Below are 19,969 nucleotides of genomic sequence, written 5' to 3'. Positions count from 1 at the left end.
ATCCGACTCCGACTCCGGCTCCGGCTTCGAGTGCTTCCCCGAGTGTCCTCGTTCCGGGGACTCTTCGCTCGTCCCCATCCTGCTTCCCGCCGAGTCGTTTAAGTCGTTAGCCAAGTTTTCTTGCTCGTTTTTCTGCGCCTTTTTATGAGTTTGTTGCTGCAGCACGAAGTGGGTTCTGGCGCTGCTCCCTCTCCCTCTCTCTCTCTCTCTCTCCTTCTCCCTCTCCATCTCCATCTCCAGCTCCTCCTCCGGCGTCTGCTGCAGCTGTTCTTGCTAGGAGGAGGGGAGGGTTATATACAGCTTTTTTGTACCAATTGGCAGGCATTACATGGGTAAGGAATCCATTGCCAAACGACGACAGACGCCTCGGCACCGACTTCGTTTCGCTAGCTGCAACAACTCTGCGCCGTCTTCCATCTCCAACTGGATAGTTTCAGTTATGTATGACGGATATACATACATACATATAATACACAAATATGTATAATAAAACGCAAATTTAAACCAATAATTAGTTTGGGGCTACCTGGACAAGATTTAAATCTTACTTATATCATTTTCAAGTATAATACATACTTTTCTGTGACTCGGTTTTGTTCGTCTTGATCCCGTAATTCAGGTCTGATCTTGTAGACAAACCTCAACATATGCATACTCTGTCAACGAACGGTCTACTCTGCTCAATTCCTGTAGGTATTTTATCCGGGTACATTGTATTCTACTTGTTAAGATCTACTACGATCTTAATTGTACGCCCCATACTCGTAATACACAGTTTTGATCAAATATAAAAGCCTAATTAGCGAGCTAAACAGCTTTGGATGGTGTAAAGATGCTTATTTGGAGACTTATAAAACAATTAGAAAGGACTCGTCTATTTATCTTTAAGTCCAGACATGAGATTGTAGCTTTTTATAGTTTAAAATATCTGTTAAACTGGTGATTGCCATATAATTGAATCAGGACTATCAGTACACACATTTGATGCAGATGTAAATGAAAATGTAAAGGTAAAGGTATAATGTGCTCGTTCTACACATAGTATTATACTTTAGTTAGCATGAGACAAGTGAGGGGAAGACCACATATTAAGGCTTCTTTTTTTTGTATGCAGTACTTAAGTATCGTTTTGGTCCTGAAACGGCTGTTCAGCATTAGTATTTTTTTAAGGCCTTTCATTTCGATATTTAACAAGAAAGGATATTTAGACAAGAGTCGAAAAGTATGTACATATATATGTTTCTTTATTACTCTATCTATAACCAGAGCACGGTGAAATATTTTCCAAATAATTCGCTTGCAGATGCATGCATTTCACAGCTGCTAATAAACCCAAAGAGTCTGTGTCTCTCCGAGCAGAACTCTTTGACATCGCGCTGTAAAATTAACTTGAGCAATAAAAAAGGATAGCCGGAGCCGGAGAGCGAGAGAGAGAGATGCTATCGAAATATTTTGATAAAATTTCGTTGCGTTCTGTAGTTGGATAAAGTCTTGCTACCGAAAAAGATGAGGAACAGAAAACTGAGGAACGACTGTGCTGTGCCGTAAATGCCTTGAAATATATGCATCTCCAGATCTGCCCCTCCCGTCGGCAGCCCAGAGCACGGAGAGAGCGGATAGTGGCCTGAGCAGTCGGAAAAGTCGTAAAACGTAACAACAATAAAAAATAATAAATCGACATATCCACAAAATGGCAACTCAAAACGTTCAGTATGCACAGAAAGGAGTAAGTAGCAGGCAAATGCCACGAAAAGGGAGACGAATTGATGAAATCCTCGCATCTCGCATCTCGCATTTCGCATGGGGCAATGTGGCAAATGAAGCAAGCACTGGAGTGCTGTGTGGATGGGCCAGGACCGGGCCGAGACGGATGTGTCGGGCAGGAGACGGCGATGGTATAATGCAAATGCACGCTGAGCAGACAATACTCGAATAAAATCTTCGGCAGTGGAAATGGGAATGGAAATAGAATGGAGAAGAAACAGTGCTTTAATGAGCCACAGAGGCAGTCGCAGATGTGATGAGTCCAGAAGTTGGCTAAGCAGTTGCCGAGTTGCTGATGTTTGACATGGATGGAGTGTGCAAGAATGCGGAATATTCATACATACATACATATGTATGTATGTAGTTTGCATCCATGTACATCCCATTTTCATCACGATCATGCCTTTAATTTCGGTAGTCTCGAGTTGGATAGACATATTAGTTAATTACGATGACTTCAGCTTTTCGATACGCTTTCAACAAGTTCTGTATTACTCCGAAAGACGATTCCTCAATTCCCAGACAGACGGTTGTAATCAGTAATACACATATTATATCTATTTTAAAACCTGCATGAGGATCATGTCACCAAGTATCTTATGTTTCCATACAAATAACAATATTCACACGTGTATGAAATAAATGATTGAGAATAGGAATTGCACTCTAAGAAAACTCGTTCTAAAAGCACTCATATGTACATATGTATGTATGTATGTATATCTACAAATGAATATACACAAACTAGAACTGGAATCATAAAAAGAGTAAATCGTTAAATCAGTTTAGGGAATAAAAAAGGTTTATTAAAATGTTATTTTATGTTCATTTTAATGTAAAAGAATATTGAAACAATGTTTATTAGATCATCATTTCATTGACACTCGAGCCCGAAGCGTTGTTTACCCTCGCAAATAAGTACATGTTTCGTGTGCTCGGGTTCGACTAACCTACATACATTCATATCTAGAAAACCATTAGGCAACAGTGTTTTGAGTTCGGTTAAGACAGACATAGACTGAAAGATAGCCGGAGCACAGGAATACATGACTGACTTTCGTCGCACATATCACCTTCACGAATAAAGCTGTGTAAAAAAACAATCACCAAAATATGCTTCTATAACAATAAATAAACATAAGTCGCTGCACAGCTAGAAGAGCGCTTCACAACACTGGATCCATCGCAGCTGCTTAGCAAAATAAACCTGCGATTTTATAATCCATGGACGATTTGAAACGTGTTATCTGGTCGGATAAGTCAAAATTAAACTGTTTTCAATGGGATGGGAAGCAGTATTCTTTGCGTAAGCCCGGAGAAAAACCTTAAAGACATCATGTAAAGCAAACCGTGAAACATACGGTGGTAATATAATGGTTTGGTAATGCTTTATTGAAAATGACTGAAAGCTATTTGAAAAGCCCATCTTTCTAATTTTCTGCAGAAATGTGCTTATCCCGAAGAACACAGCTCCAGTTCAAGTTTCACAGGGAGAAAGCTAGAGGTGGATAGAGAAAGAGAGAGAGAGAAATGATGCGCTGAGGTGCGGAAATGTGTGACGGAAATATAGGTGCTAAGCTACTCTGGAAGATAAACTACTCATAGTATAAAGTATATACATATGTATATATATATTCTTGATTAGCATCAATGGCCAAGTCTATATAGAGCTGTCCGTCTTGTTTCACGACTAGTTTTCAGAGGCTTTAAGGACTAGAGCAACCAAATTGTATATCCAGAGAACAAGAAACGAAAATCTGTGGCATCCACAATTTTCAATTACGAGAAAACAGAAAACGGAGAGTCGTAAAGAATGACCTGATCTAGCAGATTATTGAATCTGAATCAGATCGTATCATTATTATAGCCAGAGGGAACAAATTAAATTTCAGTAGCTACTCTTAGTCACTAGCTTATGTATTTCCCCTCTATCTTCCATAATCTTCCACACTACAGTGGTGAGCGAAATTTTTACCCATATACATATGGGGTATAAACTAGAGCCGCGGTCCTAGCTACGACTCAAAACTTTTCCGCTCGTTTTGAGATATATGTACTTGCTTCAATGTTGAGACGATACGGACGACATGGCCATATCGACTAGTATTTTCTTGATGCTGACCCGTAATATAAATACTTGATGGTCCGGCGCTGTCCTAATTATCCTATTTTGACATTTCCGACCTTTTCGAGTATACTCGACACACCATAAAGAAGGGTTCCCACAGAGTATTCCCTAAAAGGGTTCCCACATATAACAATTGTGCTTAACGGAATAACAGCAACTATAACAGGAAACGTAAAGTCATCGTCACACTATTCTGTATAATTTTTCAGATATATTTTAAATTAGTAACTATCAAATTGTATCAAATTGACAGCATCAAAAGGATAACTAAAACTAAATATTTTAAGTCCTTCGCAGTTAAGGGATTCAGAAGGTGTGCACATATGTCCATAGATGAATTAAGAGAGTACCTGTGTCGGAGCCGTTTCACTTCCTTATGGGAGCATTAGATAATAATAACGTTGCACATTTCTTATTAAATGTTCACACTGAATAGAATCCTCAGTGGGGGACAATCTTTGTGAAAGAAAAGCTCCTTCATTTATAACTATTGAAGCAATAAAACTGGAAAGTAACCATCCTGGGATTGCATTCGCCTTTTCATTTGTTATTCATTGCCTCACCTTCAATTGAGTTAAATTTCCAAACACTAAACCTCTCAGCCAATATCCGCTGGCTGACTGGATGGCTTGGCTTGGCTCACCTTTTCCCGAAGAGCTTTCCTTTCATCGCCGCAGCTCATTGACGGGGGTTAGCGGAGAGCTCTTTGTGCATTCGTCAACACAACTGCAGTAAAGGCTAATAAAAGTGCATGTAGCATGGAGCCTTTTTACGAGACATGGGTAGGGTACGGCAACGGGAATGAAAATGGGGACGGGTATAAGGATAAGGATAAGGATGTCGCTTGTCCTTGCCAGAAGGCGGAAGTTGGCTTTGACAGCGCTGCTGGGTTGCTTTTGCTTTTGCCTTTGCCTTAGCTTGCCGTTGGCCAAGTTAAGCTTGTTAAGCTTGGCACGAAAGCAGTTTTAATCTCAAAATTAAAACGTTTGCAATTTTCAGGAGACTTTACGAGTTATATAAAGAAAAGGCGAAAGCTTCTCTCTCGCTCGTCTTTGTCGTCGTTTTCGTAATCGTTGTCGTTGTCGTTGTCGTTACCCCGTCTCGGCTCCTGCCGCCTGGCGCATCCTTCGGTTCTTCTAGTCCCATTTCAACATCCTTCTCCTTGTCGTCGTAATTCACTCGAACTTGTGTAATATTTTAGTCATCCTCGTGTCATGCATATCCCCACACCCCGTCCCGTTCCATATCTAAGGGTATATCTCCATCTCCATCTCCATCTCCTCTCCCCCAACTGTCCAACTGGCACTCGCCCCCCCCGCATTTTGCATGCATTTATATAGTTTTTATTTTTATTATCGAAAATAACAAGCTTTTTCTGTAGATTTATTTTTATGATCGCCGCGCTGTCGCAAATTTTTTACTGTTTGAACTTAACATTTGACTTCAACTTGTTCCCGGTAATAAAGTTTCCTTTCTCCAGCCCCCTCCCCAGCCCCAGTCCCAGTCCCAGCCCCAGTCTCTAGCAGTTTCTGCGTTATTGGTGGATACAAATTAGCAAAAAGATTAGATAAGTTCTGTTTCCACGGTTTCCACGGTTTGCCAACTCAACTTCTGTTAGGGTAGACATTTTGCCCGACTTCGATTTTATAATTTCAGCCTCCATTATCAAACAGTTTGGCCCTCAGGCCCCCACTCAAGCTTATCGTCAAATGTTTGTTACGTAGTATCAACGTATCATTGTTGCTAGGCTTTACGGCATTATGTGCCTATAAATACTACCCACAGTACGAGTATTAGTAAGTATTAGAGCCCTGCACGAGTACACACTAATTCGTATTAACAGTTAGGAGCCACACTGAGCACAGTATCAAAACATGATTCATGTATCCTTTTCACACTATCTTTCAATTCATTTTCTTTACTTCATACTACTTTTCTTACTAAGTATACAAAAGTGTATATGTTGCATCGATGGACTGATAGAGCTATCTGACTATACATATATCGGATGCTATACTAGTAGCAGGAATAGCTTACTATAAGGAGGGCATGGAGTATTTTGGCGTCTTTTTGGAATAGTTGAGGCTGGGCACAGGCTGAGAGTACGTATCTCTATTAATTTGTCCCATATGTTGGATATGAGTTGGATATGTTGTTGTGCTTAATATTTTGGTTGTAGGAATTGCCATTGGTCTTTGTGTTAACTATTTTTTCTGCGTAAGGGCCAGTGGCATCCTCAGGCAGCTTTTGCTGTTTTGTCCACTGGTTCGTTTCCAGGAACGAGTATGTATGTCGCACTTTCCTGTAGTGCTTCTATTGCTACTCGTGCGTCCTAACAGATATCACGGAATGCTGATCCATATTCCTTTCCGTGCATAGATTAGTATGCCACCTGAGGCGTTTAATCCATTCCGTTTCGGCTTGTAGTATTTAACCGTTTTGCTACCACCAACAGTTGTCTCTGGTTCGTTTGCCCCAGCTCTCACAATTGCCCCATCGCGATGCCTCGTTCGCTTTGACACTGACTTTGCTTCTCTTGGCTGCAATTTGTACATACAATGGCTTCTCTTCTGCTTTTGCCAGCACTTTCATACACATGTATGTACACACGATACAAATGCTAATTTAATTGGCATTTTTGCTCCTCTACATTCAATTGGCAAGCTCTTGCCGTGCCGATCTGTGCGTCTGATCATTTTCATTCTTGAGTTGTCCGTCTTGTCTGCTTTCTCCGAGTTCAGACCCCCCCGGAGAGTGCTAAGGGATATGTATGTACATTGTATGGGCGCTGTCTATTTAAATGCATTTTAATAGTCTGCAAAAATGTTTCGGCAAAGAATGTGGCTCTGCGGCAATCAAGTCGCCAAAATATTCGTGTTCATTCGCTCAGTTCGCCTCGCCTGTCCCTTGTTTTATGACATTTTAATGAAGGCAGCCATACGCTGCCGCAGAGTGCCTTCGCTAGGAGCTCTTGCTAATGGACGTGCTACACGAGGCAAGTCTATAGACAAACTATGTCTATGACAGCTCTTCTTTAGGACGATTTCTGGCGCGTAGTGTGTGCTTAGGAGAGGGGTTTCACAATCACAATACGTAAGAGCTCGCATTATGTTAACATGCGCAAAACTCGTACAATATTTTAATTTTAAACCATGCCACATACTGAATGCCACTTACATGCACCCAATTACACACCGATCTGTGATCATTAAATTGCTAAGGAGCTCGCAATGATCTATGAAATGCGGAGAGCATTTGTTGCTTATCTATGATATCTATGAAAATATATGAGATACATATTTGGAAGCTTCTGTAGCTCATAGCATCACAGTCTATGATTTGAACTTGGATTAACTAATGTTCATCCATTCTGTACGGATATTTACCCAATGCACTCAATACATGTATTTTGTCCTTTAAGAAGTCCACGTTGAGTACTCCTCAAGAATTTCCCACCCAATTTGGTCCGAAGATCGTTGATGTAGAGCCACAGTAAGCAAACACACTCGCTAATAGAGCCGTCAAGCAACAATCTGCCCCAGAGAAGCGCTGACAGGGCACAGAGCACGGAGCAAGCAAAAAAGCAAGCAAACCAAGTGCCAAAGCAGGGAAGGGGCCACCGAGGGGAGCAACGGGGGGTCCATATGACACAGTCCCCACTGTCCGGCAACTGTTGCGGGCTCGTTTGGCCTGCAGTCCCACGCCCAGTCACAGTCGCAATCCCCGGTGCCTGCTAGAGGGCGCCGCCCGCCCCAAGACACCCCAAGTGACCGCCGCGGCGGAACAGGAACAGTGGATGCTAGGGGTGCGGAACTGGCACTGGCACTGGCACTGGGACTGGGACTACGTCAACTGTTTATGGATTACACGTGTCGGGCATGCCAAGTTCAAGAACACGTCGCATCGATATCTGTCGCCACCGTTTATTGGGGCACACAGTTGTCAGATCGCACGTTGGCGCTAAAATATCAAAGGCAGGAAACTTTAACGCCAGCCCATTTTCAGTAATTAGCTGAATTCCAAATTAGTGAAGCCGGTGGCCAAAGGGGGGTCGATTCCGACTGTAGGTGGAAGCACACTCTTGGCTTGCTCAGAGGCATGTACATCCTGATTAATGCACAGATTATAGTAGGTAATACCCTCTTACGAGAGGGCAAGAGAAATAGGGTATATATTCTATATAAGTATAACTGTTACTATCGGAGCACCATAAACATTCGAATTTTATTGCCTTCGCCTTTGCGGGGCCGTCAGCCACCTAATTTCTTCCGGCAGTTCGGATTTCCCATAAATATTACTTTATATGCACCTGCAAGTATGCAAAAGTGCATGCCTATTTTTAAGTATATATTTAGTGGGCTTTTTGTGCAATTTAATTGTGCACAATTTGTAATATCATATTGGGAAATTGGCGAGGGTTCAAGAGGCGGAGTCGCTGCTGTCGCGCTGCAGGAAATTGTTTTTGCTCAGGTGAGCAGCAGAGGTGATCTCTACCCCAGGCATCAAATGGAGCGTCCATCAGACTGCCATGTGCCATGCAGAATCAGCCATAAATTATAGCGCAAATTAGTCTTAACTATGGGGCTATATATACCCTTGCCCATGCCAAATCCGTCCGGCTCTCGGGGAACGCACACTCTTCCTGCAGTTGTCGATTGCCAACTGCTTTCACGCCCGACGCCACCGCGACCATTGTGTGAATGCGCCAAGAGAATGCCGGCATCGTCTGGCAGCTTCTTCAGGTTTGGTCCACCGTTTGGTCCACAGTAAATAGGCATTGATATGCTTCATCAATGTTTCAAAACTCACAGTGGGAAGTGGGAGAGCGGCTTCCCCTACATGCCAATAGTCTTTGGGCTTTTTGGGGTAGTCTAAGATGAGAACTTTTGCGGAAGTTCATGCTCTGATTGGTACAGTTGCTGTTGCTCGGCTTACGTTTGTCATCGAACATCATCATGCCAAGAAATCGACTTCAAACCTGACGACTGACAAATGCCACGGGCTGCATCTGCGTCTGCATTTTGGCATTGGGTATTTTTGGGCGACAAGGAGGTTCTGAATTAAATTAAATGTGCAGTGCAAAGTGGAAGAGCGGCACAGTCGTCTGTGGTGGGGGAAGGGGATAGCACCCGCAACCATCAGCGGTGGCAGAGGCAAAGGCAGAGGCGGTGGCAAAGACAGAAGCACACAATTTACTTTCGCTTTCAAATGCACATGTCATGTCCCACTCGGCGCTTATCATCATTATCAGCGCTTGTGCGAGCCGTTTGCCCTTTTCCCTGGCCGATGATGATCGCGATAAGCAACGGGGCTTAGGGCCTTATCGGGGAATTGGCCAAGGTTTCGTAGTGCACGCAGTGAACGTGCACTGGCACTGGCACTGGCACTGGCACTGACAGTGGCTGTTTGGCAGAGCTTAATTGAATTTAGTAATGTTCGTGTTGTGTTAGGTCCTGGAAGCCAAACCTGAACCCCCATTAAGCGCTATTGCCAATTGGCTTCGGCTTAAGCACTTGAATGGGATGCGAGAGAGATTTTCTTTGGCCACTGTGCAGGCCACTAATTTCATACATCATTGCCGGACGGGTATGGTTGATGGGTGAAGGGTGGAGTGGAGTGGAGTGGAGTGGTGACAGGGCCTGGAGAAGAATTCAATGCTTTGTCTCAGGGGTTAGCTGGCTGCTAAGTAATTCTTCTTATTGACAGACGCCAGGCGAGTCGAACGAGCGAATGCTTGCTAGACTGTGGCATCGTAAAATTTTCCTTTGCGCTTTTTACGAGCGAAACCCGAAAAACGTTCCCGTTCCCGTATACGTGGAAGTGGAAGTGCATGTGGACGTGGACGTGGATGTCGACGTGGATATCGACGTGGACATGGACGTTGATGATGACGGTTGTACAACTTGTACAACGACAACTGCGCCAAGCATATTATTTGGGTTCGCCCGCAAGGTTTTCGGCGCTCGTAAAATTAAGAATGAAAAGCACCAAAAACCAAAATTTTCACAAAGAGCGTTGATTTCCTCCTTTTGCTCCTTTTTCCAGTGTGTTTTCCCCCTTGCGTGGCTTTTACTGCCGCCCGTTACATTCGCGTTAATTGCTGCGCGACTGTGATATAAATCGGCAGATATGACGCCCGTGTCCTTTCAAATCGAGATACGAGATGCCTGGAAATTGATTAGCGGCCAACCCCCCTCAGGCGAATACAAATTCAGTTTCGGAAATACGCGGTAGATTGATAGAAAGGCTCGCTTTGATCTTTAAAAGGATTAAACATTGAGTTTTTTGGATCCCTGTGATGACATAATATGCTGTGCTACCAGTAAGTAGGCTGTTGCTGTCAGACCATTATATCTTTAACATTTGGTTATTTAACTGAGATTCTATATTCGAATACACCTTTTTCAAGCATCCCTTAGATTCGACAGCCCTTGGATGCTGTTTCGTATTCCGAATACCTCGCCTTCTAGCAATCTTTAATTGACCAAATACGTTTGCAAAATTCAGATCTATCCCAATGATAGAATACAATGGCAAGTCTTTAGTTGGGCAAATAGTTACCCGCAATAAATGAAGTGCACCAAAGGTATCTAAAATTATCCATGGGAAGGAAAAGCGGTATATCTTTCTAGGATCTGATATAAGTATTTTTTTTTATGTTTTTCTCTCGCCGTTCAATATTATTTGATAACATTTGATTCATAAATATATAAATTATTTCTTATTGATGTTTTCGAATATTAAACAAAGGTCAAAGTCTTATTCACTATAGAAATTGTGTGTTCCCATTTAGATAATATCTTTTAACTATTTTAGTCATAATTTATTTAGCTTGCGACCAAACATCGACTAAATTAAAATTCCCATTTGACCAGGCAGCACACCAAGATAAACCAATCAGAATTTGCATGCAAATTTCAACGTTAGATAAATTTTATATACCTATATATTGTACATACGTATGTATGTACATATGTATGTACGAGTATGTGTAGGTATGAGTATGTCCATATGAGAGCGTGTAAAGTTCTTGCGCAACTGAAGCGACAAAAACTCGTAAAGTTAATGAATCAATTAAAAGCGAAAACACCCCGATCGATCCCCGGACTACCACAGTTGGGTTGTCCACCAACCAGATTCAGATTTCGCTGCATGGAAATAAAAATGCAATTTATTGAGCCTCCATTGAGTGATAGGCAACATGTTATTTGAATTAAAAACCTGCCTAATTGTCAAACAGTTGTGGCAACCAAAGGCTGATTGAACCGAGCCATTGCCACTGCCACTTGCTGTGTGAATATACGTACGTACTTTTAATGGTGTTCCCAGCCAGTGGCACATAAAAATTAAGGGGCGAATTGGACAAAGTGCGAAATTTGCATGTAAACAATTAAAAATAATACATTTATTGAATTGTGGTTCGATATTAAACGTTGGGCTTGTGCCACGATAGCCGTAAATCAGGCTGGGGAGATAACAGTACGAGTGCGAGCAGAAGGGAATGGCTCCGGGCAGGTCGTCATAAATCCTTGCCAACCTCAAGAAAATTAACGACATAATTATATCAGCCGAGCGCAATTGGATAATTTTGTTGAATTTCCCAAATCTGTGCTCTCTCGCAGCCCCGAGGCCTATTAAATAAGAGGGGCCATAAATTATACCGGCGATTGCACTTAGACCCTTCCCATACAATAAATACATACTCGTACGAGTGTGTACCGCAAAGCAGCCAAATCGCTCGAAGAATGCACAAGTGTCTAAGACCATTCCCTTTCCCAGCCCTCTGCTCGCATGCTTCATCGAAAAACCTCGCCCCACGCTGCGTATACGTATTGTTCTCGGCCAAGCATAAATTAATAAGCCAAATGAATTTGCATTGCACACTGCACTTCTGTTGCCAGGGGAAGTCCGAGTCGAGTCCGTCCGTCCGTCCGTCCGTCCGTCCGTCCGTCCGTCCGTCCGTCGCAAACACTTGCAGAGAAACAACTAATCGCAAAGCGAGAGAGCGAGCGAGCGAGAGCCTGAGAGCAACGAGAGAGCGATGAGAGAGCGAGTGTTGCTCTCCGAGTGCATTCATTTGTTTGCGATTACGACAACAAATTGCTTACACGTGCCGATTGTCATAGGCAGGGAAGGGTTGGGGATGCAGCCGGGCCCGTAGTTGGCCCAGTGTTGACTGAGTGGGAGAGATAGAGAAAGAGTCAGCGACAGCTGTTCCTCCCCTGCCTGTGTGTGTGTGTGTGTTGTGTGTATGCCATAAGCAAATGCATTTGACTTTGCTTTTAGTTTATAATCGAGAACACACACACACATTCGCGTACGTACTGGGTACAGGGCTGCTCTCCTATGGTGCACAAAGACGATCGATCCCACGAGGCGTCGTTGAGGCTGAAATCGATTGCTTCCAGATAGAATACATCCTTTAAGCCCCATCTCAATGCGCCCGAAAGTACACGTACACGTGTATAACAGTGGCTGGCGCCAATACAATATTCCTCCAACAGTCCCGCCACCCTTTAAGTCTCTGAATTAGCCACATACGATGTAAGGTTTATTTCCGATTGCACCAAATTCTTTCGAATTTTCCGTTCTTCCTTTTTCCGTTTGGCTTTCAAATGTAACAGCTTCTACGAGAACTACTACCTGGGAAAACAGGGTCTGTTGGCTACCCCAACGCCCCAGTGGAACTTGTTCTCCATCACACTTCTCGATGCACATGAGAGGACTGCAGTCCTAAGAACACAACAAATTGTATTCCTATTCAGGCGCCCATGCTACCAATGCTCTACTGTAGCCCACTAGCCCACTATATGCGCATACCCTGCGAATGGTGGGGCCGCAAAGTGACTTTGAAACTTAGTTTTGCCCTCGTACACCTCGTACCTCGTCTCATCGTCTGACAATTTGTGCTCTCTTTACTGCCAAGCGATAAAGATGGGCGAGGAATTCCTCATCATTGCGTGTGTGGTCCATTTTAGCGCCTCTGCCTTTCGACAGCGAGCAAATACATTTTCAGGCGCTCAAACGTGTCTGCAATGCTTCTGATAGCCAAGCTCCCAGCCATAACTGTCTGGGAACAGACCCTACCAATCCCACCCCATTCACTGAACTGTCCACTACGTGCCTTATTGTCTTATAATTTGTGTTGTATTGACCATGCCGAGAATGGGAAGTGGGCTGAAGGGGGTCCAAGGAGTGTGTTCGCGAAGACAAATTGACACTCTGATAAGAATTGACCGGAAAAACAATGATCACCCAGCTGTGAGTAGGGGAGGACTCTGTTCCGTCCACTTCACCGTCGTGCCGTGCCACTGTGTGGCAATTATTGGGCACTTAAATTTAGCACTGTTCTTGGCAAGAGCTTAAATGGCCGAATCGGAGGGGATAAATATAAATGAAATCGGTAATTTGTTCATACAACCCATTCGCTAATTTATCTGTTCTAAAAATTTACTTTACTTATTTACACATCTATGAATGTGCCTGTGGTAGAAATTGTAGACATTTCTGACATTTTGTATAGTGGGCCTGCGGCCTGGGCCATTAAAATCCATGACCGCGCTCGTAATTCTTGTGCCACTTTCCGAGTGCCGGGAATAATGCAATTACAAAATAAATCGTGCAGTCTTTATAGGTGTCTGGGAGTACTAAAGGGTGCTATTTTATGGAGAAAGGATTGAGTAGCTTGTGCAGAAGCACTACGACTAAGAATACGAAGCGGAATTCGTGCAATTAATTAACTGAAAAATATTAACAAAACACATATTAACCTACGATTTCACAGGATGAGTTTTCATGTTTGGTGGAAGGTGTCCTTACAGACACTTTTTCTTTAGGTAGTTCAAGTTGGAGGGGCGATTATAGCTATGGCTACGTCAATGAATAATTTAAGTTAACTTTCTTTTTTCTGGAATTGTGTCAACGAACCTGCCATAGCCTGCCAGTAGAGTAATTTTATGATGTACACTTTTCTTACTATAGAGTTGAACTCTAAACAATACAATTTAACGCAGAAGTAAGTATGCATAAAAAACTCTGGGTAAAGTTCATTTCAGTGTTCACTTAATTTGCATATTAGAAGTATTTCAGAAACAGAACAGATCCAAAAATATCAGAGATCAGATTTAAAAAATGCAATTATTATTAGTTTGAAATAAATTGATGTTCCCCAAGGTATAAAGCGAGGTAAAACGGCGGGTGTTGCTGTGAGAATATAGAAAATGAGATGCATAGATGCAACAAAAAATTTAAGAGAAAAATGGAAACAGATAAATTGTCTCTTTTGTCCCTCACAACGTTCCCGCTTGTTTTACATATATCTTTTGAACGGAGATCTACACTTTTACCCCTTTAATCCTTACGATCCCCGAAACATCCATATCTGTATATAATTTACAGAACTGTTGATCATAATTTTGTATTAAAAACAAAGTATACTTAGGATAAACAAAACTGACCAATTTCATAACATTTTCCTTTGGATTTGCATTTCCATTCGGCGTCCGTTGGCCAGAGTCAAATGTTCGTACATAAAGTGATTTCACTTTCCCTCACTTGGATGGAATAGATTTGTGTAACGAGGGGCAGAAACACCCCACGTGCCCACCCTTGGCCATGTGTGTTTGGGTATCTGTGTTTGTTTACATATATGAAAATGCACAGCTACAGATACATGTATTCACACACTTGGATATGAATAAGCAATGCAGCGGAAACTAATTCAAGTTCAAGGTGAATATTGTCGACGTTTGCTCATCGCTGCCGCTGCCGCTGCCGCTGCTGATGATAATGATGAGGACGATGATGATTGGGTGTCATTCTGCAGCTGTCAATGTTCGCTCTGGTACGCATATTATGCAATAGGTTTTTCAGTCTCCAGACCCCGTAATCGCTGTGTCTGTATGTATGTATGTATGTATGTATGTACACTAGCCATACGTCGGGGGTTCAATAGCCATTCGAAGGCTGCAATAGCATACGTTGGATAGCATTTGTCTATTACACTGAACGCGGGAGTCTTGGGAACTTTAGGTAATTCCATATGAGATATTAATATGAATAAACCTGGAAATTACCAATGGAATCTATCCATAGCCAGGTAAATCATAACTCATTATACTCGTTAGATCATTTTCTAATATACACCCCAAATAGCTGACAGAGGAATCGATCGATCTTTAAGGCTGCCTTTCAAACAGGTTACCACATTTCATATCAGATAGAAGTATTTGCGGGAAAAACTTGGTTCTAGTTTACTATCGAAAAACTGAATCATGGATCGATTGTTGGATATATGTATACGCAGTATAGTTTTTCCCAGCAATCAAGTACATTTCAGTAAAGAATAAATTTGAGAATTTCAATCTAGAAGCAGGTTTTTTTTGTAAGTTTTGCTCAAGTTTTAGACAACGTGCTCAATCAATGAGAGTCGTATCGTAGTTGGGTTTGCCTCGGTTCGGGGTCGAATGTTGTACAGGTTGAACTCTACCCGCGATATGTGATATGCATGATATGTATGTATGTGTGTGTATGGAGAGTGGAGATAAGGCATAAAAACTAAATGGAAGCGCTTTAAAATTAAAACGGAACGCCATTTCGCAGGCAATCCCAAAAGCCACAAGCAGAGCTAATTAAATTATTTCGCCAAGATGTATAGCGAGAGCCCAGTGGAGTGGCGACGATCGGATCGACTGAGGACGAGGACCCGCTGGCAGAGAGTTGAGAGCAGAGAGCTGAGAGCTGAGAGCAGAGAGCCGGGAGATATTGCCGGCAACTTCATGTTCATCTTCATCTTCATCTTCATGGATCTCCATCTCCATTTCCATCTGTTTGCTGCGCATTTCACGAAATTACGCGCTGTTAAAATCAACTTAAAAAGACTCCACGTAGTTTTATGTTTTCTCCTCTCTGGCCGAACAAAAAACAAAGTTGTAAATTATAATTTTATGTTTGAAATCTCAAACCAATAATGTGCCGCGTGGAGGCATTAAGGGTATGCGAAAGGGAAGCCAATTGCGAGGGGAAGAGCAGTGAAGGGAGCCATCCACTTGGGCAATGATCTACGATGCAGCCATACAAGTCTCTGTATCTATTCGTACTGCCGAAGACATTGGATTCTCTTCGAGATTCGAAATCAGCAAAACTAAATCACTAATAGAACATATTGGCACACATCGCTGTGACTGGGTGCCTGGCTCTGTACGTGTCTGTCCGTCCGTCTGTCCATCTGTCCGTCCGTCTGTCTGTCCGGCTTAGTCGTAGGTCGTAAAGAACCTAACAAAAATATTGTAGAAATTGAGCGAAAAATCATAAAAAAAACCTCTCCAGGTCCGACCCAGCGGCGCGCAGCTCATTAAATGCGTCTGCGCAACGTAATTTGCCTTTGAGGCGCGCACGTTCCCAGCGTCAAGTTCCTCCGTGGATCGCCGAGGAGCGGAGCCCGGCACACACACACATAGACCCCAACCCAACACAAGTTTACGACGCGACGCGACATTTACAACTTTGATGCCCAGCAACGAGATGGGATGCAAAGAATGTAGAATGTTTTAGAATTGTAAAAATGTTGAAAATAAATTAAAAGTGTGCTAAAAATTGCGAGCATCCTCGTTGAGGGGATGCAGTGGGAGATGCATTTACACGGCGACTTTTATGATTCTTTTTGTAGGCATTTCGGGGCCAGCTAATAGTTTCTAGATACATATACATATACATAGATACATATGTACATATGTATATACTCTACGGGTGTGCGTGTGGGCGAGCCCGAAACAGTTCCGATCATTTGGATTTTAATGAAAGCAGCAAAAACGGATTTGAACGTTGTCCGCCTGGTAGGAAAAAACAGAGTGCTTCCAGAAGAAGGAGCACCTAGAGATCTATCGAGCCCCATACGGAAAAGCCTTCAAAATAATAATGAATTCTTCTTAAAATCATACATTTCAGGCAAAATCAATTTGAAAATTAGTTTATGGTTCCTGTTTGAATCTCTCTAATAAATCCCCATTTTTGAATTATTATATTATATAGTATATAAAAACCTACACAAATATACATTTGACTCGAGAGTGAAAATTGTAAAGATAAACTTTTTAGATTCTGAAATTATTATTATTTTATTAAAATATATTTCAAATTAAATATATCCATTATCAGATTAAATATGTATATTTCCTAAAAATTATATTATATTCAAGTTTCGATTAAATATGGGTCTTTTAAAAAATACTTTTTTAATTTATTTATGTTTGAGTCAAAGTGAATTCTATTTAATTTCATTATGTTTGTATTTAAAAACCGAATATTTCAATTAAAAATTGGTGTGTTTGTTTTACCATGCCATTTTTCTCCGAGTGCAGTATTTTATTTTTGCACTTTTATTTGAGTTATAAGTTTGATTTATCTTTATCTAATGATGGATGTATCTATCCGAATCATCGATCATATCTGACAACTCGTTAGAGGTGCCACATCCATTTGAATTGCTTATCGAATAAGCAAATTAAAGTAGATTCAACTAAAATTCATCCACTTTCAATTGATACAAACATGTCTGTGCGATTGCCCGACTTTGGGCACTGCAATTTCGCACCGATTTATGGCGCTCACCTCAGCATTCACATTCACACTAGCATTAAAACTCACAGCCAGACCTGGAGGCAACTATTTGCTCGGCAAATCAGCCGGAAAAGGGGGCCGGGACCGTCCCTCCTTATAGACAAACGCCGTGTGGCCAGTGTCCATTAATGTAAATCAACGTGCGCAATTTCATTTTCAATGCAACAATCTGTGGCAGTCAGCAAGGAGATTTTGCTTCGTTTTTGTTGATTTTTCCGGCTCGAAATTGAAATCGCAACAAGTTTTTAATGAAGTGAATGGGGCGTACCGTACTGACCATAATGAACGGAGTACACACATGACTTTGTGGAGGGCAGGGCAGAGAGGACTGCAAGTGACAGTCGGGCGTTGAGGGTGTTGAGGGTGTTGAGGGCGTTGCTCGACTGTCGGTTTCGGGCTGTCAGGGATATGCAAATTTAAATATTTATTTTAATGGGCTGGACATGCTCTAGCTTCTGGCCATTGCATATCAATCATAGAATATTCTGGACATTAAAGACCGTCTTTAAGGCGGAATGAAGTCGTTTCGATCGCTTCAGAGAGCGCCTTCAGCCAGGTCAGTAACTGAGCTTAAGATCAATCAGCATCAATGTCCGACCACCAATACCGCGATACCGCGATACCACGATACCGCGATACCGGTTAGACCAGCCTTGAGCCGGGTCAGATGCAGGCAGAAGGAGTTTGAAATAAAAGCAAGCCCGATGCCCGTCTCCGATGACCAAACATTGGGGTGTTTACTATAATTATGTCATAAATGAAACAACCTGCCATTGCAATTGCAATGCATTGCTTTGATTTGGTACTCGGCGAGCTTCAGCACCCAGGACGGTCGCCACATCGGGGCAAAATAAGCATGCCGGAGGCAGGTCTATTCTGGACGTAGAAACGTATTCCCCTCCCTCTCTCTCTCACTCATTCAGTGGGACTTCTACGAGGTAGTTGCGTGCTAAACTGGCTCTGTTATGTGCAAAGTATCTGAGAACAATGCATATTTATGAATGGGCTTGGCCACGGCCAGTTTGCGCTTTCATGTACCTCGATGTCTCGTAATATATGCTGATACACATGATACACAAATGTACATATATATTATGATAGCGCAGTAATTCCAAATTAATGAACAGCATGAATTTACCCATTCGGAGTTTCCGGTATAGAAAAATGGTGTGCAGCAGGCAAAAATGTTGCACCAAAATCGAGTATATAGAAAATCTAATTTAATAATTTGCATATTTTGATGACGTCTCCCACTATTTACAGCCAATTGGCAATGTGTAAATTAATTGAACGAATCGCCGACTGCCCCACACACGAGCCTCGCAACCTGTATCGGCGCATCGGAGTGGCTCGGAGTGATTCGGAGTGGCTCGGAGTGATTCGGAGTGGCTCGGAGTGGGGACTACCTCTGCTACCATGGGATCTGTTGTCGTTGACATTTCGCTTAAAAAGCTTACCTTATCGGATGCGACATGGAACTCGAGCACTTTCGAGCACAAACCGGTTTCGCATGCGGCCTATAAGCAGCTGATCGATGTAACTATTTCTGCTCCTAACAGTTAGCCATAGGGGCCCCGTCTTGCTGTGTGCTGTGTGCCAGACACAGCATCTGGCCGGGATATCGGGGGCAGGCCTAGGCAGAAACTGAGACTGAGACTGAGACAGAGACTGAGACTGAGACAGAGACAGACTTCGGAGCAGGCTCATTACTTCTGGAAATTATTGTCGACAGTTTTGTGGCTGCATGTTTAATTGTTGAAATTCAAAACTGAATGCAAAGCATAATTGTGGGACGATCGAGATAGAGCGAGAGAGAGAGAGAGAGAGGGAGAGAGCATTGAACTTGTCTTAAATGAGTTTTGTTTTGTTATTGTTTCGCTTTGAAATTCCTTTGGATGTTGGATACTGGATATTGCGCTTCGATTACATTTTTCTGAGCTTAGAGAAACATTAACCGTTTCTATGAATATTTATAAAAATAATCGTATACCGAATGAAGCCAGACTCTATCGGTTTTATTATTTATTTTCTATGTTTGATTAATTCAAAAAAATATTTTAGAATCATAATAAATTTAATAAAAATAGCTTGAGCTTTTAAGGAGGTAGAGGGATCCCTAGTAATTACATTAGCTACTGCGTTTTGAAATTCTGTTGAAATTCAGTTCAGGTCCCGCACCTGCTTTTCGGCTAAGCGAATTTTAAACGAAAATTTGATAAATTGATTAATTGTTCTCTCTTAATGGAACCGCCTTCCTTCGCGCCTTTAATGTTCCTCCATTCTGGCCAATCGATCCTCAGCTCCAGGCCAAGTCTCCGGGCTTAGTATACGTGCATATTTATATGATAACTGCTAACACACATCCGCGCGGGCATACGAGTAGATACGATAAATCATTTTCGTTTGCGGCAACGGCAATGGCAGCGGCAATCACACACTCAGGTTATAAAGTAAGTTCTT

The 19,969-nt window shown here is 42.3% G+C and overlaps 1 protein-coding gene and 1 long non-coding RNA gene across 4 annotated transcripts in view; both read right to left on the bottom strand.

Annotated features, from left to right (window-relative positions):
- dsx (transcription factor doublesex) overlaps positions 1–19,969 on the bottom strand; it is a 48,520-nt gene that overhangs the window by 16,103 nt on the left and 12,448 nt on the right. The gene's annotated exons all lie outside the window — the stretch shown is intronic.
- Positions 11,268–11,826, bottom strand: LOC117184062 (uncharacterized). Its single transcript, XR_004469240.1, has 2 exons — positions 11,596–11,826; positions 11,268–11,523 (listed from the first exon to the last, which is right to left on the bottom strand). It is a non-coding gene; the product is annotated as an uncharacterized lncRNA (long non-coding RNA).

This window comes from Drosophila pseudoobscura, chromosome 2 (genome assembly GCF_009870125.1).
Source record: "Drosophila pseudoobscura strain MV-25-SWS-2005 chromosome 2, UCI_Dpse_MV25, whole genome shotgun sequence".
Taxonomy (NCBI): domain Eukaryota; kingdom Metazoa; phylum Arthropoda; class Insecta; order Diptera; family Drosophilidae; genus Drosophila; species Drosophila pseudoobscura.
Note: the sequence above shows the minus strand (reverse complement) of the source record. Positions and strands in the feature narration are given on the sequence as shown.